This window comes from Pantherophis guttatus, chromosome 3 (assembly GCF_059756535.1).
Source record: "Pantherophis guttatus breed Tessera chromosome 3, ASM5975653v1, whole genome shotgun sequence".
In the NCBI taxonomy this organism is placed as follows: domain Eukaryota; kingdom Metazoa; phylum Chordata; class Lepidosauria; order Squamata; family Colubridae; genus Pantherophis; species Pantherophis guttatus.
Window position 1 is genome coordinate 25,024,164 of NC_142065.1, and position 22,104 is coordinate 25,046,267.

At 39.9% G+C, this 22,104-nt stretch overlaps 1 protein-coding gene across 3 annotated transcripts in view; it reads right to left on the reverse strand.

Moving 5' to 3' along the window:
* Positions 1-22,104, reverse strand: part of NCOA3 (nuclear receptor coactivator 3) — a 113,088-nt gene that overhangs the window by 72,378 nt on the left and 18,606 nt on the right. For 2 of the 3 annotated variants that reach the window (XM_087889121.1, XM_034413830.3), the window contains exon 2: positions 6,116-6,159. The exons of the other annotated variant lie outside the window; for it this stretch is intronic. The gene's annotated coding sequence lies outside the window, so the exon portion shown is untranslated. The remainder of the gene's footprint in view (positions 1-6,115; positions 6,160-22,104) is intronic. 3 annotated transcript variants of the gene reach the window in all.

Below are 22,104 nucleotides of genomic sequence, written 5' to 3' on the forward strand. Positions count from 1 at the left end.
GGGCGGAGGTAAGGTAGGTAAATCGGTCTGTTGACCCAAAACAATTACATGCGGTACAAGTGGAACCCCTGCAGAATCCATCTGAAGGGGAGACGATGCCGGAAGCGGATCAGGCACTTGAAGAGATGCGGGCGCCAATGTGGGAGGAGCAGTCGACGTAGCCTGTATCTGAGCATGGCGTTGCGCCTGATCGAAGCGACGCTCCAGAGCATCATGTCTGCGCTTAGCCACCTTGTCTTCCGCTTTGGATGACTTGTGAGCCTTGGATGAAGAGGATTTAGCAGAATGGGAGGATCCCTTTGAGCGCTTCTTATCCACCCTCTTTGAGGAGGCCTTGGATGATTTAGCCTTGGGAGAACTGGGGGACTGAGGCAGCTCCAGATCTGAAGAGAGCTCGGCATCAGCCATAGTGAGGACAAAATCACTTGGTCCCCAATGTAAGGCAAGGTTGGTTTCCTCCCCTTCCTTTCTTCTCCTTTTAAAATTGTAGTCTTATTTTATTTTTATTTATTTTTTTTTTATTATTTTTTTTTTTTTTTTTTGAAGATAAGGAAGCTTGGAGACGAATGGGGGGGGGGTAGATGACGGATGGATCCCCCTTAACCAAAGGCTGAACAGCAAAAAGGATCCTCAAGAGAAAGGCACAACAATCCTTTAACGGGAATAATGAGGCAACATAAAATGGCCGCTCGAAATCACGGGAGTTGGCAATCCGTGTGTGAGGCCAAGAAGGAGCCCAAAGTCCAGCCGGTCCCGGCGGGCCCAGGAGCTCAAGTCAGCTGTCAGGTTTCTCTCTCTCTTTTTTTTTTTTTTTTTTTTTTGTAAATTCGCTGACACAGGAATCCCACAATAAAGCTCGGCCGATGCAATTGGGAGACAAAATGGCGGGCGCGCGGGAAGAAGGCAGCCGCCCGGCGGTGTCCCTGCAAGTCCCAGAGAATACTTTCGTATTCTACTCACTGTTCGAGCGCCACTGAGGGAAATAACTGAGGCGCCAGGTCAGGAGACGAAGCAAAGCGCCGCCGCCGTCTGTAGGAAGACGTTCTGTGCGCGGGCTTTCAGAAGCAGCCCGAAGCGCCGGCAGTTGTTAAGGGAGGCCCGAAAATGGCGGCCGTCCCGAATAGTGGCCTCTGCGCGCGGACACTCAGAAATGTCCCAAACGTAACAGGCCGGTGTGCCAGAAATCAATCCCCGTCCAGACCGGCTGCCAGGAGGTCGGAGAGGTCCGTTTGGTGTAGAAGGCGGCGGCAACGCAACTGTCAAGCTGGCGGCACAATTCAAACGGCACGCGGAGATGCCGGTGTCAAGGCAGAGCTCCGCGGCGAAAATCAAGGCCGAAAACCGCGAAGGCGGGTGGCTGGGGTCCCCCAGCCGATCTCGCCTCGCAGATTGCACAGTTTAAGAGAGACTCACAGTCCTTGAGAAATTCGAATGATGATAGAAGAAGTAAAATTTAGCTAGGAAAGTCCAAAAGTGAAGAGAAGGCAAAATACACTCTATCAGGCACCACTGAGTGAAAGGAACTGAGCCTCAGCCAGTCCCTAGGGGAGGAGTCAACAAACATTTAAAGTGACATACACTCAGTATCTTCAGGCAACCTGAGGGATATTACCCACGCTCTTGGATTCTTCCAAGCAGCGCGCCAGAGAACCACTAGTTCCCACAATCCACTTTGTATACAAGAACAGTGTATGTCTAAAAAACTTGCATTGGCACTTGACATTTTAAAGCCTTGTTTTTTAAAGTTGAAGGATTAAATAAATTATCAACTCTAAAAGTTCCAGGGAACAAAAAAGAAAAATATGTCCATAGTAATATATTCTTCACTTAGAAATTTGCAAAAATAGATTTTCTATGCCAATGCTTTGTAAAGTTTCAACATTCAAACAATAAGATTTTCTTCACGGGAAGGATGAAATTTTATTATACATAGCCAAAGTTTAAAAATATCCAAGAGAGGTTTTTCAGTCATTTGCTATAAAAACAACAGTATAGCAGAACACCAAGAAAAATTAATTGGATGTCACGATACCCTGCACAAGAAGTAAAAAAAAAAAAAAAAAAAAAAGATTTAACAAGCTATTAAAAGGAGATCTTGGCAATATTTACAATGATGAATGGAAAAATATTTTTGCCATACTTGGAAACAACTAAATTATATATTCAAATATTTATCTGAGTTTTCTGCATCCAGTCCTTATGTAGAAAAAAATGTCATCATATTCAAAGGTATCACTATATTACTTATTTTTACAAAACAAAAATATAGAGAAAAATCTAAAGAGATTCCAAAACAAACTAAAGAATAAGCAAATTCAACAATCAAATGAAGTTTGACAGAAAAAAACATCTAGAAATATATTGAAGTATACAGTAATATATTCCATGAGTCAACAATTTGCTGAGGATCTTTGGAGCTGCAAATAAAAATAAAAAACCTAAATATTAATGTGACAAAGGTAAGAGTAGGAAAAGACATGTGGCATAACAATGTGACAAAAGGCACTTGTCTGAAATAACAATATTTATTGTTTGAGCAAATTTTTCATAAGTAAAATAATAGAAAGCAGACAAAAAGCAAATACTCTTTTATTTTTAAATAGTTCCTAAAACTAATTAAGATGTTTTAATTTAACTATTTCCAAAAAGATATCTGAGAGCCAGTTTGCTGTAGTGGTTAAGGCATTAGGATAGAAACAGGAAAACTGTGAGTTATAGTCCTGACTTAGACACAATGATAGCTAGCTGGGTGACCTTCAGCAAGTCACTTTCTCTCAGATAAGGTAAGGGCAAACTACTTCTGAAAAACCTTACCGAGGAAACTGCAGGGACTTGTTCAGGTAGCAGCCAAGAATCAAATATGACTGAACAAAAAAAAGAGACAGAGAGACAGGTCTGCAAACTTTGAATACATTATCTGCCTATTAAACCTTATTTTAAACATATTTGAACAATATGTTCATAAACAAAAATTGTTTTGCTGCCAACACATTGCGGGGGCGGGGGGGGGGCGGGGACACAGCTCTAGCCTACTGGAGATATTGCTCCAAAATTCCTTTCTTCAATTATTTCTTAGGTTGCAATGTGATCCAAACAAGGGGTTAAGAATTCTGAAATTATCCAGAAAGTATTTGATAATAAAGCAAGGATTCTATTTTTGGCTTGATTGAAAAAAGTCATTGCCACATTCAGAAAACATGGTAGGCTAAACTATGGATACACGGTTCCTTCCACTTGTTTTTTTCAATTGTAAATTTCATTGAGTATCATGCAAATTAATTCCAATTAAACATGCTTAAAATTGCAGTAAAAGTCATACCTCAAATTATTTAATTATTTATTATGAAAATTTACATGGCCATCCAACTCACTCACATTGACTCTGGGCAGCTATAACTATATCTTATCACCAGAATATCCCAGACTTGTATTTACCTAAAAATCTAGGCTGGTGCAAGGCTGTACAAAATGCATGTACTGTACTTTTCACAGTATAAGACGCACCTTCCCCCTCCCCCCAAAAAAGAGGGTGGAAATGTTGGTGCGTCTTATACACTGAATACAGCCATTTTTGGCCTCCAAAAGCCCCGCCCCGCACGTCCTCTCTGCGAAAAATGGGCCCATTTTTCGCAAAAACAGGGCGCATGGAGGCTTTGGGAGGCCTGCAGAGTGCTCCTAGGAGCCAGGGAGGGCAAAAACTTTTTTTTTTCTTGCTTACTTCTTCGAAATCTTGGTGCGTCTTATACACCAGTGCGTCTTATAGTCCGAAAAATACAGTATTTAAATGACTGACAACAAAAATAGTTTGAAAGTATCATCCAATATTATTTTTGGAAGGTTTAATTCTAACATTTTGTAAGGCAACAAAAATAGACTTTTACATAGACAAGCAAAATAGCACAACAATGTAACAAGTGTGATCACATATCATTTTAGCATTAGTATTAAAAATAAACACATTATCGTAAAATTATAACATCTTCACAATTATGCTATATCACTTCATACTCATAACAATGAAAAAGCAACAAAAGCAAAATTTATGAGCACATATTGGAGTATTGAGATGGGAACCACCAATTCCCCACCCAAAGACAGTTGTTATGCAAACATACAACACCAGCTCAGCTTCAAGGCCACCAAGTGAGTATTACATCAAATATCCATTATTCTGTAAAGCTGGGAAGAAGAAGCCACAAGTTTAAACCCCAAGGCTATGATCTTCTGATAATAATGAGCAATGGGTTGTTGTATTCTTCATTCTTGCATCCTTCATTATTGTCTACAATAAAGATCCTGATCTAGCTAAGTTATAAGTCTTCCATCAAGTCCAGCAGAAAAGTTGAGTGAGCCATGAAATGTCAGGGGATTTGTGATTTACTGCTGAGTCCAGATCAGGAGAATTTGTCAACATGATATAAAAATTCTTGTCAGATCTATTAAAGCCACTAATATACATTCATAATTCCCACTTAGAACAAACAATCTAGGAAACTTCTATGTGGCTGATCATTTGGTGGTGTGAGTTCCTTGTACATAACATACAAATCAGCTAATTAGATAAATGCTATGCTGCATGCATCAAATACATGCTACATTGTTTCTTTGATTTTTGTATTTTAAGAAATAAGTTAATTTAACTGAGATTTTAAATTTAACCCTTATCATGGTTCTCGTTTAGCTGCTTTAAAAGTACTTCAAGTTTTTTTCCTCCTTGGTACCCCATTTTGAATGAAAACATAATGTTGTTTTATATCAAATTGGCATGTTACCAAACAGCTTTTCTGTGTGTTCTGAATTTGATTAATACAAGTCAAGGTCACTTCCTGAAAGATATGCAGCGCTGTGGCTGCAAACAAGCCAGGCTTCTCTGTACAGTACTTTAAGACTGGGGGATGGGCGCGCATGATGGCAGTTCTCAACACCTATTCAGCAACATTAAATATAACACTTTCTGATAGCTAGGATAATGGAAGGAATAAAATATTTAGTAGGTTTCTGAATGTACACACCGACACAGTTATTGGGAGGGTTAGGTTGTTTGTTTGTTGAGGGAGGATGTTTTTTCTCCAAATCAGAGAAATATTAGCAATGACAATGAAATTTTTAAGACAAGAGTCTAAGGTTGTAATCATATACCCAGGGGCCCGGGAAAATATTCCTCTGAATTTTAACCACTGCTATTTCTTCTCACATTTACACTGAGCACGTATGCATGGAATATTATTATAAGCCTATAAAATTACCGGTCTGAATTTCCTTTAAATTCAACATAAATAGTATAATAAAAGGCTTTGTGCACATTTCAAAGGCATTTTCTAGAAACTTTTTGGCTTATTTCTATATTAAAAGTATTGTTCTGGATCCAAGAAACAATATTAAAGAGTTTCTTTTCAGATCACAGCAGGTACATTTTGGCACCTTTGCCAACTTGGGGTATAAATCAGGGAAATTACTCTAACGTTGCAAGATGTACACTTCAGACATTTAAGAGCACAGAAGATGGTGGGAGGACTTGTAACTCCCGTGCACTGTTGACAAGTCACAAACCATAAGTAGCAACATTATTATTTAAACTAAAGTTCCATGGAACTGTAACAGGAAACCAAGACTTCTCTTACTATAAAAAAATTAAACATGTGAAGTGAGAAACAAAGGAAACATAAATAGAACTTTTTTTTAAGTGACTATTTCCTATACTTTCATTGTCTATTTAGTTTAAAATGCCCTTCCAATCTCAGATCCAGTGACTGAAAAAGACTAGAAAAAGCCAGACAAACATGATACTTCCAGTACACATACAGATGTTTCATAGACATAGATATATTGGTGATGTTTTCTGTGACAGTGGGTCCTAAGATAAAGTTGCTCAAGGGAAGTTTGAGTCAGAGAACATTGGCTTGACTTTCCTGACTGAAATTAGCTAATAGTACCATGAAATACTGGACAACCTACACTTCGTTTCTACAATCCTAACTGGGATTTATTTATTTATCAAATTTATTTGCCACCCATCTCGTGGTTTAGGTGACTTTGAATGAGGTTCAGACAACTCTGAACAGAATGCTCTGTCCATAATCAAATTTGTTCTAACTTTATTATATTGAACACTTACTTGGAAATGTATTTTTGTCAGTAACATTCACACACCATCTTTACCTAGAGGAAGAAAATTAAAAAACACTAGTTAGTAATTAAAACTAAAATAGTTTATCAGATATACAGAAAAGCATATGAATATATATTTGCTTTTTATGATAGAAAGCAAGATCTTCTTTTTTAGGATATTGATCCTGCAAAGATTGCACTGCTTTTGGACACAATTCAAATTATTTGTAACAACCTTTAAAATCCTAAAGCTTTGTGGAAGTACTTGAGAGGTGTCACGTGGGTTTGGAAGGGTGTGGGGGTGGGTGCCAGAGATGTATTTATTTTTTTATTATTTTGTAACTATTTTGATTGTTGATTATTCATCATCCAGAGCCACTTGTTTGAGGTGAGTAGCTACAGAAATTTCTAAATAAATGGATGTCATTTATGTCTAAATAAATAAATAAATTACTCAGAAAAATGCCTTCAGCATATTGGTCTACTAAAGAGTAATTATCTGCTCAGAAACAGATTATTATTCCTAATTAGCACAGTTTCTGCAATCAGCTCCAGTCAGCACAGGAGGCATGCTGGTAGAGGCAAAGATCTTCTATAATAACAGCTTTTGTCTGAAAACAGACACAAGCCAAACAACTTCTGAACCAGTGTGTTTTGTCAACGTGTGGCTTGATTTCTCAGAAACTGATTTTTTTTTTCTAGACTTCGTAAGATTTCGTTTCTCAGCCTTTTAAACCATGGCTGCAATACTGAATTGTTTGCCTCGACTTCTAAAACTAATCCTGTCAACATCATTGCCATTCATTTATATCAGCTTCTGTATCAATGCAGGCTCCAAGACATATAATTATGCAACAAATAGCAGAATGAGCTAGACTATCAGAAACTCCACAGGTGCTTTGTCCAGAAGGCCATGAGAGGACCTTGAAGTTGCTACACATTTGAGTAATTACAGATGTTTCACATTTCATGAGATCCAGAGAGAAGCTGCAATTATGAGCAAAGAGCTTCATCAAATCATCTGTACCAGTTTACTCCCTTGTGTAGAGATTAAAGAAGATGACCTTGATGGAAATATGCAAGAACTGTTGTTACCAAGAGAAAGGAGACTGAAACATTATCTAAGCCCTGGGAAATAAGATATTATTCAGAAGAGACCTAGCCAGTTGTCTCAATAATTAATTGGAATTTAAGGGGAAAAGATATATAGCATATTTATTTATTTATTATTTGGACTTATATGCCGCCCTATCTCCAAAAGGACACAGGGCGGCTCACAACAATAAAACACATACAGTCCAATCCTTCCTTTAAAAGTACCCAATAAAACTATAAACTATAAAAATCATTAAAATCCCCTCTAAAACCCCATCAATCCAAGCCAGCCAAGCGAAATAGCCATGTTTTAAGGCCACGGCGGAAACAGCGAAGGTCAGGGGACACCCGGAGTCCCAGGGGGAGCTGATTCCACAGGGTAGGTGCGCCCACAGAGAAGGCCCGCTCCCTAGGGGTCCCCAGCCGACATTGTCTGGCCGACGGCACCCCAAGGAGGCCCTCCCTGTGGGAACGCACCGGGCGATGGGGAGGTGTTGCTGGCCGCAGATGGTCCGCCAAATACCCCGGGCCTAAGCCATGTAGGGCTTTATAGGTGATTACCAGCACCTTAAATCTCACCCAGAGGGCAACTGGTAGCCAATGCAGGTCCCGCAGGAGGGGTGTAACATGAGAGTGTCAGGACACTCCCATCACTACCTGCGCAGCCGCATTCTGCACCAGCTGAAGCCTCTGAGTGGTCTTCAGGGGCAGCACCATGTAGAGAGCGTGGAAGTAGTCAATCCAGGAGGTGACGAGCGCATGAGTGACTATGCGTAAGGCATCACGGTCCAGGTAGGGGCGCAACTGGAGCATCAGACGAATCTGGGCAAATGCCCCCCTGGTCAGGGTCATAACATGATCTTCCAGAGTCAGCCGTGAATCCAGGAGGACGCCTAAGTTGCATGCCCTATCAACAGGAGGCAACACCTCACCCTATAACCAGCGATGGAATATTTCCTTGGAACCGTGATGCCGGTATCCACAGCCACTCTGACTTGGCAGGGTTGAGCTGAAGCCTGTTCCTGAAGCCAGAGCCGCACCGCTTCCAGGCACCGGGACATCACGTCGAGGGCATCACTGGGCTGATTCGGGGTGGATATAAAAAGTTGGATATCATCAACATACTGATGATACCCCACCCCTTAACCACGGATGATCTCCCCCAACGGCTTCATATAGATGTTGAACAGAAGGGGAGAGAAGACCGACCCCTGAGGAACCCCACAAGTGAGGGGCCTCGGGGCAGACCTCTGTCCCCCCGCCAACATCACTTGCGAATGCCCGGAGAGGTAGGAGAACCACCATAGAACAGTGCCTCCCACTCCCAACCCCTCAAGGCGTCGCAGTAGAATACCATGGTCAATGGTATCAAAAGCCACCGAGAGATCCAATAGGACCAGGACAGAGGAATATCCCTTGTCCCGAGCCCTCCAGAGATCATCCACTAGTGCGACCAATGCATCTCCGTGCTGTACCCGGGTCTGAAACCCGACTGGCACGGGTCCAGATATAGTGTTTCATCCAGGGCCAACGGGAGCTGATGTGCCACCACGCTCTCAACAACCTTCGCAATAAAGCGAAGGTTGGAGACATGACGAAAGTTATTCAAAATAGCTGGATCCAAGGCAGGTTTCTTGAGGAGGGGTCTCACCACCGCCTCCTTCAAGGCGGCCGGGAAACTCCCCTCAGCCAAGGAGGCAATAATCACTGCCTGGATCCAGCCACGTGTAACCTCCCGGGCCAAATAAATGAGCCAGGAGGGACAGGGGTCCAACAAACACGGTGGTGCTACTCAGCTTCCCCATGATCCTGTCCACTTCCTCAGGAGTAACAGGATCAAACTCGTCTCAAATCACCAGTCCCGCCACCACCTCCTCAACCGACCCTGCCCAGTCGGAGTCCAGCCCATCCCGAATCTGAGCGATCTTATCCCGCATAACTAGATTTGCAAAATTCTGTTATTATAGCCGATTTCAATAAAAGTATTTCTAGACAGATGGTGGCACTGCTCATTGCCAGGAATTCGATTCTGACCGGTTCAAGGTTGACTCGGCTTTCTATCCATTCAAGGTCTGTAAAATGAGGACCCAGATTGTTGGAGGCAATATGCTGACACTATAAACTTCTGAGAGAAGACTGTAAAGGAGTGGTGGAGTGGTATATAAGTTTAAGTGCTATTGCTAGTGTTCCTGAGGAATATCCTGGTCTGGTATAGCTAGTTGGGCTGACAATAAACGGAGATGGTTGAAATATTTTAATTACTATTTTTTATATTTGATTACAATAATGTATTGCAAAATTAATTTTGAGATATATTTCCCTATTTTTTAAGTAATATTACAACAGAATCCATTGTAACATTCCTTATTAAAAAAAACCTATAAAACATTATAAAACTATATAGTCCAGAGTTAATTTGGGTGATATGGATGGCTTTATGAATTTGATTAATAAATAAATAAAAACAAATAAACAGTTCAGAGATAACACATTCTTGAACTCCTTTTTTGTTCTTTTGTAATATAAGTAATGTTCAGAAACTACTGGTACAGTTGTGGAATTATTACTTTCCCCATCTATCATACATAATATCGTAGATGGGGTCTACGATACATAATATTTAAAATATTATTAAATCTTACTAATGTAAATAATTGTGTGTTTATTCACATACTTCACAATACAGTATTTAACATGAAAAGGAATAAAATGCAAACATCCTTACATATTATGCATTTGTATTTTGCTTAAAATCCAAGCACACTGGGCTATGGTTGATGAGTGACCTTGAGGCAGCTCTCAGAAGGTAGTTGCCATAGCAACATTATCACAAAAGTGGCTCATCCTTTGCAACATACACCAACCTGGTGCATCATATGTTGCTAGATATAATACAACTATTCTGTAGTATTGCTGAAACTGTAATGTGCATTGCAAATAGAAGGAGCAGAGTTAGATTGCTTTGTATCCCTGCATTTTCTTGTTTCTACAAAATGTAATTAACACTCCCAACTTCCAAAAGTACATTGCAGAACATTATTTGGATAATGTAGCCCATATTTATGATTTTAATGTCAATTATCTTATGCACAATAACAAAAAAAAAACTCTTGTTTTGGGAGTTTTCTTACTATGTTATGTGAGAATAGGTGACAAACGTCATTACTAAATTAGGCCCTTTTCTATCAAACACCACAAGGAATTCTTCTTCTGGAATTATGAATATATTTCTCGATTCTCTTATTTTGGACCTTTCAAAATTGATGAGATGGAAGGAAACACAAAATCAAACCAAGAAAAAGCCAGAATTCTAAGTTCACTAAATTATATTTATAAAAAGGATATTAATTCAAGTTGATTTGATAACATGGTTTCAAATTAGGATCTCTTATCAGAAATATATCATAATTGTTTGATACAGGTAATAAAACAAGACATAAATTTGAAAAACAAAATATGGCCTTACGCTATAAATAACCATATATGCATAAAAATAATTTTAATTATATGAAACCTCCATATTAATATTCTCTATATTTTTTCTTTCATGAACATTTGTTTTCATTTTAATTTTTCATTGTTGCACAGCAGTGTTACATTTTTATTATTTAGTGTTTTTTTCTGAAATCTAATGGGTGTAGTATATAAACAAATATCTCATTCAAAATCATGTCAACTGCTTAACTAAGAAGGATCAGATTCAAAATATTAATTTTGGAATTAAATGTTTTTCATATTTATTAATTGCAATAATAATAATTTTCACTGAATTCTCTCTGGGATACTCTCAGACCCAACAAGCATTTATTTCATTCAGAACTGAACAATAAAATAAACAATGCTTAACTTGTCATTTAATAGTTGTCCCATATGTGGGAACTGAGATTATTGAACAATTACCATAGAGAAAAAGAAAGAAGGGGTAGGAGAAAAAGCTGTTTATTAACTAAAAGAAAAGACTGTAAGGAAATAAGCTAGCTGCAAGATGGGCAAGATAAAGCACATTTTTGTTTCTTAGGCTGTCAGATAACTAAATCTGAAAGGTGGTTACATCAGTTTATTAGAAAAAGGGGCAAATGTTTTTTTTAAAATAAGACATGCAGAGAAAAATATTGTATATAATAATAAAACATTATCAAGAAGGTAAGATTCTAAGGAAGAATTTAAGATTCCCAAGGTTGTGTTCAAATATACCTGCTGAATAATATTTTGCTGCTCTGTATCTATTACTAAATTTCCTTTTTGGAACAATATAGCTGATTTAGATTTTATTGTTAGAAGTTAGAGCTCAAGTTTTAAGAGATGAGAGAAATTTTAATTACCATAGATATTAGTTACCATAACCTCTTCATTTGTAAAAGTGCCTGAGTTCTATTTAATTTTTTTTTGTTTGTTTGTTTTTTAATTTGATTTATATGCCGCCCTTCTCCGGAGACTCAGGGCGGCTTACAATGCGTTAAGCAATAGCTTTCATACTTTTGTATATTTATACAAAGTCAGTTTATTGCCCCCACAATCCGGGTCCTCATTTTACCTACCTTAGAAAGGATGGAAGGCTGAGTCAGCCTTGAGCCTGGTGAGATTTGAACTTGCAGTAATTGCAGGCAGCTGATGTTAATAGCAGTGCTTTAGTCTGCTGCGCTACCAGGGCTCCATATGTTAGAAAACACTTCATCTTAGAAAGTTGCCATACATAATCTGGCTTTTTAATGTCTCAGATTAATTCAAAAAAAATGCTTCATATCACACAAATGCACAATATAGAATTTATCTGCAACTTCCTAAAGCAGCCAGGTCTCTTCCTGAGATTGTGAAGCAGCTGCTAGGGGCAAAAGAACCAAGAGCTTTAAAAAGTTGTACACAGGTACAGTTGTACACAGCACATTTTGAGGATGGAATCTTAAGTGCTTTAGAGCCCTAATATGCAATGATGTCTTATCACTAGCACTATTCATATTAATCAATAACTGTAAAAGAAAACCCATGGAAAAGAAACATTTAACACCTGACCATAGAAAGAGATCAACTATCAAACAAAATAATTTTCTTATTATAGATCAGGGGTGTTGAACTAAAGGCCCAGGGGCCAGATCCAGCCCACGGGGTGTTTAGATCTGGCCCACAGGGCTGCCCTAGAAACAGCAAAGGACCGACCCACAGTGCCTTTGCCAGCGAAAACGGAGCTTGGAGGGCTGTGTGTGCCACCATCCCCCGCCCCCGAGCTCCGTTTTCACTGGCAAAGGGCTGCAGGAGGCTGTTACGGCTGAAAACGGAGCTCGGAAGCCCATTTTCACTGGCAGAGTGCTCAGGCCACCACAGACACCAACATGAGTGATGTCAAGCTGGCCATGCCCACCCTGGCCACACCCACCCCGGCCCCAGAGGTCAAACACAACCCTGATGTGGCCCTCAATGAAATCGAGTTTGACAAAGGACCCACAGTGCCTTTGCCAGGGAAAACGGAGCTTGGAGGGCTGTGTGTGCCACCACCACCCCGCCCCCGAGCTCCGTTTTCACTGGCAAAGGGCTGCAGGAGGCTGTTACGGCTGAAAACAGAGCTCGGGAGCCCATTTTCACTGGCAGAGTGCTCAGGCCACCACAGACACCAACATGAGTGATGTCGAGCTGGCCATGCCCACCCTGGCCACACCCACCCCGGCCCCAGAGGTCAAACACAACCCTGATGTGGCCCTCAATGAAATCGAGTTTGACATTTCTGTTATAGATTAATACATTGTTTAATTTTGATAAAGGTTCTCTGAAAAATTCACTCTTTCAATAAGATCTTGCTGTTAATCTAATTATTCTGCAATAAACACATTTTTAAAACTATTACAATAAATTTTCCTACTTTAAAATTCTTGTTTTGTGGCAATCTCACAGAAGCTATGGTTCCAATTCTTTCATAAAAATTTAAATGTGCGAGCACATCTGGCAAAATACTGTACATCAAAAACATTTTCTCAAATGAGGCATTGGTCTTACCTGATACACTCCTTCTCATTGGGTGGAGATAGCATCCAGGAATGGGTTGACCTCATCTGCTTAGCTGATTGGACTGAGTCTGTCAGAGCTGTTAGGACATGCCTCTGTTGCTAGAGCTCCCCAGCTTTTGGTGCAGACGAAGTGACAGACTCAACATGCCATGCTCGAAGATCTTTCCCTTACGGACTGAGAATCAGACGGTCTTCAGGGTGGGGCTGGATGCTACCTCCACCCAACGAGAAGGAGCGTATCAGGTAAGACCAATGCCTCTTCTCCATAGTGGTGGAGATAGCATCCAGGAAAGGGACATACCAAAGCAGGCTGTCCTATGGGTGGGCTGCAGTCTGGTCCGAAGTCCCCTCCCCCATATGGACATGCTGAAGCATTTGCCGGCCAAATGCCACCTCCACCAAGGCGAAGATGTCTAATTTATAGTGCTTGATGAAAGGGGAAGGAGAGGACCAAGTCGCTGCTTGACAGACCTCTTCCTTAGAGTTACCCACGCCATAGTTGTAGCTGCGCTCCGGGTGGAGTGTGCAGTTACTCGGGTAGGTCTCGGAAGGGCCTGCAATTCATAAGCCTTGGCAACGGTTGACCTAAGCCACTGTGGAAGGAGTGACCCTGTTGTCCCATGTGATCAGCTGGAATGAGACAAACAGGGTCTCTGTTTCCCTTAGGTCAGCAGTTTGCTTAACATATATGCGGAGGCCCCGCCTTACGTCCAAGGTGTGTCACCTCTTCTCCAAGGGGTGGACTGGGTCAGAGCAGAAGTTAGGCAATATCAGTTCCTGTGCCCTGTGGAACTAGGTGTTCACTTTGGGGATGAAGGAGGAATCCAACTGCAAAATCATTCTATCTGTGTGAAAAACACACAGGTCCTGCCTCACTGACAGAGCCGCCAGCTCAGACAACCTCCTGGCCAATGTAATGGCCACAAGGAACATGTAAGGAAGAGCAGACTGGCCGATCTTAATGGCTTGTATAGGGCCCCAGTAAGGGAGTTCAAGACCTTGTACAGGTCCCATGCTGACAGGCTCAGTGAATGCAGCCTATTGGACTGGTTTCGCTCGTCTCTGAACTCTGACAGTTGGTTGCTTTCCCTGTTAGCTTTGGCACAAATTTTCTCCAGGGCTTTATCTCTGCGCCGCTTGTCCCTTTGGGCCTTAGAGCTTTTGCTAGACTCTGCAGCCTTGCTGTAAGCCTTAGATCTGCATGTAGACCTGGCTCCTGTCAAGGCAGTTGCCCTGTTAGCTGCTGTTTCTGCAGCACTTGCCCCTGCACTGCTGCCAGCTGCCACTTCATCTGCCATTTTTTTTTTTAGTTTGATTTATATGCCGCCCTTTTCCGGAGACTCAGGGCCGCTTACAATGCGTTAAGCAATAGCCTTCATACTTTTGTATATTTTATACAAAGTCAGTTTAGTGCCCCCACAAACTGGGTCCTCAATTTACCTATCTTAGAAAGGGTGGAAGGCTGAGTCAACCTTGAGCCTGGTGAGATTCGAATTTACAGTAATTGCAGACAGCTGGTGTTAATCACTATGCTATCAGTCTGCTGAGCCACCAGGCCCTGTAAGCTGTCACTTTTCATGCTTTTCTCCCCCCTTGGATCAGGGCTCTTAGGGCTTCAGGTATCTGTGGGCTATTGGAGCACAACGTTCCTTTCAAACCTTTAAGTTAGCCCCTGGCTAGTGTTAACAGGCAGAAGCCCTTTTTGCTACCCGTGGATCTGTTGGCCTCTGGCTGGCTGAATGGGAGCGCGAAGCTCCTCGCAGCTCGGCAGCACAGCTTGTAATCTGGAGCGCTACTGCTCCTTGTCAATTGCAGTGATCGGTGGAGCTTGTCTCAATGGGAGCGCGAAGCTCCACTCAATGCCATGGTAAGGCTGCTATAAAAGGGAGTGCTACGGATCCAGCAATGCGCCGCTATCTGGCTTAACAGGAGCACAAAGCTCCATACCAGCTCTCTACACCATTTATGTCTGACACTTCAAATTGTCGGGTGCCGGGGTACAGAGTTCTTCCCGGAGCACAAAGCTCCTCTAATGGCCGCCCGACTCGACCAATGGCGGGAGCGCGAAAGCTCCACTATCTGGCCTCCCTGATTGTCAAATGAGAGCGCAAAAGCTCCACTGCCTGGTGGTGAAGGCGGGAGTGCGAAAGCTCCACTAATTGGCCACTCTGTTTGCCAAAATGGGAGCACAAAAGCTCCACTGGCTGGCAATAAGATCGGGAGCACAGAAGCTCCTCTATCGGGCTTCCCTGGCTGTCAAATTAGGAGTGCGAAAGCTCCACTGCCTGGTAGTAAAGGCGGGAGCACGAAAGTTCCCCTATCCTTCAGATGAGCCTCTGTCTCAAAGGCAATCGTGGGATTAACTGTGTGGGCAAGAACCCTGACAGCCAAGAAGTCCACTGCCCAGTGGCTCGAGCCAAAGCCCTCGCCGCTGCAGTGATCCCAGCGACTCAACCAGGTGTTCAGGAGTCAGCCGGGTTAAACACTCACGAAAATGAAGTTTCTGATGAAGAAAGGATCCAGGAATTTTCCTGTCAAAGGTTGGAGAAATTACTTGACATGTCTGTCCTAGCTGAGGGACTGAGTCACAAGCTGGGGAGCCCTAGCAACAGAGGTGTGTCCTAACAGCTCTGACAGACTCAGTCCAATCAGCTAAGCAGACGAGGTCAACTCATTCCTGGATGCTATTGCCAACACTATGGAGAATATAGGCATTCTGTTTTGTAGTATTAAACTTGAAGGCAGAGGTAGACTTTTCGTAGTTCAGACCCATTTCAGAGCACAAGTTTGTGTTGCACAAATGCAGCAGCAACTTGCAGATTTTCAGCAATATTACACATAGCCTTCAATTTATGAACATTTGTTTAATGATGGTCCAGAATTACAATGCTTCAGAAAGGGTGCTTTAGAGTAAAGGCCTTCCAGTAATACAAAACATTGCTTTACCACCTCTGTGATCACATGATTGAGATCAAGGTATTTAGTAATTTGGGTGCACTTACAAACAGTTGCCAAGTTCCCCATGGTCATATGATTGTTATTTGTAATCTCTGCTGGCTTCTTCTGAAAGTTATGAAAGGAGCTGAACTTCTTTGGTGGGGCTGCTCCTGCCAAAGGAGTTCCTTTCTATACAGAGAGGGGAGCTGAACACTTCAGTGCGGTGCAGGTATGGAGCTAAAATTCTGAAAATTTCAGTTTCATTCCTCTACCCCACAGAAGGAGTTCCTTTCTGTGCACAGACAGGATAAACCCTTCAAGAAGCAGCTTTTTCAGCCATTTCCCAAAGACCACTGGGAGCTGAAATGCAAGCAGAGTGGAGAGGTAGTGTTTGGTAAGGAGCATGGGGTGCCTCAGGCAGGTGGGGAAGGCACCTTGAGGTCCAGCACACACAGAATGTATGTATCTCTTTGCTCAGGGGCTGGAAATACTGCTTGGATTGCAGCAGGGAGGATTCATACAATATACTAATATACCATTGTAGCACTATTTTATCTATATGAATCCACAACAAAAAGCAGGTCTAAATTATGTTTATGCACAATTCTGTACATACTTCATTATCATTCAACATACTGCCTGGAAGCTATATATAATACTGCAGTCTTAGAGTAATATTAATTTCCTTGAACGGTTTTATTTCACTGCAAGTTAACCTAATGTGTAGCACAATGTATACTCAATAACTTGGAAACATTTGGCTAATAATATATTCAATTACTTCATTCTAGACTTAAATGCCAAACTACTATAATTCTAATAACTGTGAGATAGTGTCTAATAAAAAGATTACTATTTTAAGCTATTTGTTAAGTATAAATTACTTTGTGTATTAAAGAAAACTGTAATATGCCTAAGTCTGAAGTGAATATTGCTGGTCATTATGTTACATCCAAGGGGTTGCAGTATTTTGAGAAGGAAGGAATGAAAAAGTAGAAGAAATAAAACATGAAGAAGCATTTCATATAGTTTTTTTAATATTGGAAATAGTTCATAAACATGTTTTTACTAATTCTTACATCAACCCTATAAAGTTCATCAGATTAATATTTCTACAGATGGAACACAAATAACTTGCTTCTGTGGTTACTGCACAACACCCACATTTCAGTAGATATATCCATAACTACCCAGAGTCACTTGTTTACATATGTAGTTATAGAAATAAAATAAAATAAATAAATAAGTCCTAAGACAAGTGAACAAAACTTTCATGTATTGCCTTACTCAAATCCAGGATGGCTTTGGAGAACGTTTATTTTTCATCCCTCTCTTAAGATATATTTGGGAATAAACTGTTTATATATAATTTTTTAACATATAAACTATTAACAACTTCTTGCTTTTTTACCTGCTTGTTCTATATAGTTTATGAAAAGGCAGTTAGGACTTTCCATAATAAATAGTAGTTCTGTAGTGTTTCAATTTTTGCAAATCATGACAAATGCTACAAATGAAGACAATCAGTATTAACATAATATAACTGACTTTACATCCATAATATAAGTAAGTGAATTTTTCAACTTATGTGAATTTTATAATAAAGACAAATTATGATATAAATCAGAATTCAAATTACACAAAGGGTATAGACTTAAATTACTGGGAATTCTATATAGAGAATATACAATCATATTAGTAGATTTGTATTTGTTGTAAAGTGCTATAACAAGTATCATAATCAGACTAACAAAGCATGATTTCATATTTATAAACAAACCTTTAAGGGGTTTTGGATTTTTGGATTTTCTACATCCTCCTTTTACTTCTTGATTTGACCACAATTTATATTTGGTAATTTCATTTGAACTAAAAGAATATTTTATACTAAAAAAACAACAACTTCAATTTGATGGAGAATTATTCCTTGTAAGAGTGATATTCTTTAAGCTGTTATCATGTTAAAGTATTGAGACCATTAAGCCTTTAACATGTTAAAAGATATAGCTCTGGTTTTTTTATCAAATTATAGTTTTTGTGATTACAAAACAGTGTTAGAAGGATTATAGCCCTGCAGCAGACTTAGTCCCAGAATAAAATGCAATTATATCAGTAGAAAATATATTTAAATGACTAATCTCTGTATTCTTTTATGGATGTCAACAGTACACACAGGTTATAAACCACCAGCTTTTGGTAAAGCGATCAAATAATTAAATGTAAGGAAAAACCTAACAGATTACTAAAGCCTGAATATAGGAACCATTTAAAAAGTGGTTGAGAAAGGAAAATAATTGTCCCTACAGCAAATGAGGAATTTTTTTTAGCAAAATCTAATATTTAATATTTCTTTTTTTTCCATTCTCTATGTAAAACTAAAATATTATTATACCCCAAATTCCTAATTTTAATAAAAAAATATAGTTAAAATGGAATTTAATGAAGAAATTTGGTTATAACTAAAAATCCAGAGTGCCTTTGAACATAGAATCATATAGAAAGTACCTTGGAGGTCTTCTAAGACCAACCCCTTCCCCAAGGCAGGAGTCCTTATACCACAAAAAGGTTGTCCAATCTTTTCTTGAAAACTTCCAGTGATGGAGTATCCACCAGGAGGCGGATGTTCTATTGATTAACTATTCTCTCTGTCAAGAAATTCCTCCTTATTTCAAGGTTGAATCTCCCTCTGACAAACTTCCACCCACTGTTTCTTATCTTGCCCTCAGATGCTATAGAGCCGTGTTGGCGAACCTATGTCACATGTGCCACAGATGGCACATAGAGCCATATTGGTGGGCACACGAGCGTTGCCCTAGTTCAGCTCCAGCGCACAAGCACGCGTCGCCCAACCAATTTCCGGACCTTCCAGGCCCACTGGAAGTCGGGAAACAGGCTGTTTCCGGCCTCTGGAGGACCTCTAGGGGGGTGGGGAAGGCCATTTTCACCCTCCCCAGGCTCCTAGAAAGCCTCTGGAGCCTGGGGAGAGCAAAAAACGGGCCTACCAGGCCCACTGTGCCATCACATGTCAAAAGCAGGGGGAGCATGGGGGGGTTGTGCGCACATGTGCAGGGGGCGAGGCGCATTCAATTATGGGTGTGGGCACGAGCAGGTGCAACACCCCCCAAGCTCCCCCCACTGTTGACAAGCAACGGCAAAAAGGTTAGCCATCACTGCTATGGAGTCTTCTATGTGATAGCTCTTCAAGTGTGTGTGTGCACATTTGTGTATGTGTATATCTTCACTGTTGCCTTAAAAATGACCCAAGATATAGAAAATGAATTCTAAAAAACAGATACTTCAATGCATTAATGTACATGCTTAATAACAGATCAGTATGAATTTGTTTCATATTTACAATATAGTATTCTTACATCAGTTGATCTGAACAATGATTAACTTCTTAAATAATAAAAATGTAGAAATATTAAATTCCTTTGCTTAAGTTTGTTTTCAGTACTAAAATTCTGCTACTTGCTACTTCTGCTACTTGCCTGCATATGACAGATTGAATAGTTTAACATTCCATTCAGAGTGAAAACTGCTGACCAGACTATCAGCAATGTAAACATGATGGAAATATTTCCAGTGTAATGGAAAAGGTTGGAAAATTCACTAGGTAACATCCTAAAGCTGTGTAGTTCATTCTGATATTTTATTCTACAATGCACCAATTAAGTTTTGATCTCAAATTTGTTTCAAAAATTTTGAAAGATTTTATAACTTTTAAAGTCATTTGGAAAACTATATTCTTGTTACAAGTTACAGTCTCCACTCAGTAACTGAGGCTAATTCAATAACTTCGGGACAGAACATATACAACACTCCTTTCTAACCACTATAGTGATAAAGTGGATTGCAATACACAAAAGCTTATGTGCATTCAACAGACATAAATTATCCACTATAAGCACTTCAACAATGCCACAAATATAAACAATAGGCTTGTTGTAACAAGATTATTGTTTATATCTGATGAGTTGTTGAAGTGCTTTCAATGGATCATTTAAACCTACACTATTAAATATAGAGGATAATACCCTGATTATATCTACATTGAATAATGTCAGAGAAGTATGTAATCCTTCATCACAACTGCAGTCGTTTCATTTCTAGCAAGCTTGTAATTAGCTAGTACCTGTTCATTTGTAATATATGAGAATTTCTTCCAAGCAACCAACAAAGGAAGTGTAAGAATTGATACTTTTCTTCCTGCAGGCATCAGTGTAACACAGTAGATACACAGCATAGATCTGCACTGAGAAATAGGCTACTATTTTTACAAAGGTGCAGTACAGAAGCCCTTCTATATCCACATTTTGTAGAATTCTCTAGCATATCAATGGCAAAAATACACTAAATCTTTCCTTTATTATTCTAATAAAGGAAATATTTTTTAAAAATTACTGACATAATCCTACATTCTATTAGATTACAATTATAAACACTGAAAGAGTGATGCAAATCACAATGTGATTTCAATCAGACCCTACAACAGCTAGAACAAAAATCCATGCCCTTAAAGAGAATATCACAAAATGCATTAAGCATAAGTATTATACTTTCTGATAATTCATGATTCATGAATCAGGCTTTGTTCATAACCTTCATTTTTACTCTTTCCTTCTTTTGGGGACTGCAATCACCTCTCTTCATTTTTGTATACGTTATTTTTTCTTACTATCATTATCATCATCAAGACGCCTACAATACAACTAATAAGCATTTGGTGGTATAGCACAGACTTTAATGTGAAGTCCTTGGTGCTCTCTGAGCTTGATTGTTTTCTTGCTAACATTTCATTACCCAACTAGGTAACATTTTCAGTGTTAAGAGTGTGAGGTTTGCTTTCTGTTTCTCTACAGTATCTCGCTCTATCAGAGTTGGTGGAGGTGTTGTTATGTCTGTGATAATTTCTTGATTGATTGCTGTTTGATTATCTTAGTTGGTAGTTTTATTTTTTTTATCATGTTTTTATAAGCCACCCATCTCCCTCACAGAAGAGAGTGTGTGTGTGTGTGTGTGTGTCCATCCTTGATTAGGGTATTGCTTACTGCTTGTTTGTCTGGTATTCATCCTGGTGTTAATCCCAATTTATCTGAGTAGTGATTGTTAGCAAAGAGATATTCTGGTTTTTGTTTCCTTTTTAGCTTTTTAACTGTCTCTTTTATCTCTATGAACCTATTGATGACTGATTTGTCCGATTCCAAACTTCCATTCCACTATGGATTCCAAGGACTCCACAGTTCAACCCTAACCTACATATGTTTCCTCCATTAGTAAGACTTTAAAGTTTGATATTGAGGAACAAGTGGTTTGGGGAATTTGATAAAAGTCCTTAAAAACAAATACTGTAAAGCAAAGATAGGCAACCTGCTACTTTCCAGACTTTTTCACTAATCATCAGATTGCATGCCCAATGGCAAGAGACTCTGGGAACTAAAGCCCAAAACTAAAGCCACAGAGAACAGACAGGAAGTTGGCCATGCTAGGGAGGTTGCTGCAAAAGGAAAAGGGAGACGCCCTCAGAGAGCTAACAGGAAGTCAGCCATGCTGGGAAGGTCCCTGACATAGAAAAAGGGAGAGAGAGGAAGTCCTCCCAGCTGAAATAAAGGGTCATGTAGTAAGTCACGTGGTTTGTTTGGCACTTGTCAGATTTAGTACTCATCACATCTTCTGGAACCAATTAACAAATACCAAAGTATCATTGTAAACCAGAAATCAGGAAATGCTGTTCTGATCTAAGCCCAGGGATCTAAACTGGACTACCTTTAATTACATTATGTGGTTACCTTTGCAGATAAGTATTCCCTCTTGTGATGGTGTCCCTTCCACAATGTTTTTCTTTCTCCAAATAGCCAAATTTTGCCACAGAAGTGACTTCATTATTTCTCTATGCCCTATAAAAATTGTTCAGTACAGCTAAGAAGATTATTTTAAATGGCTGTAATAGCTGTCATCTTAAATCAGA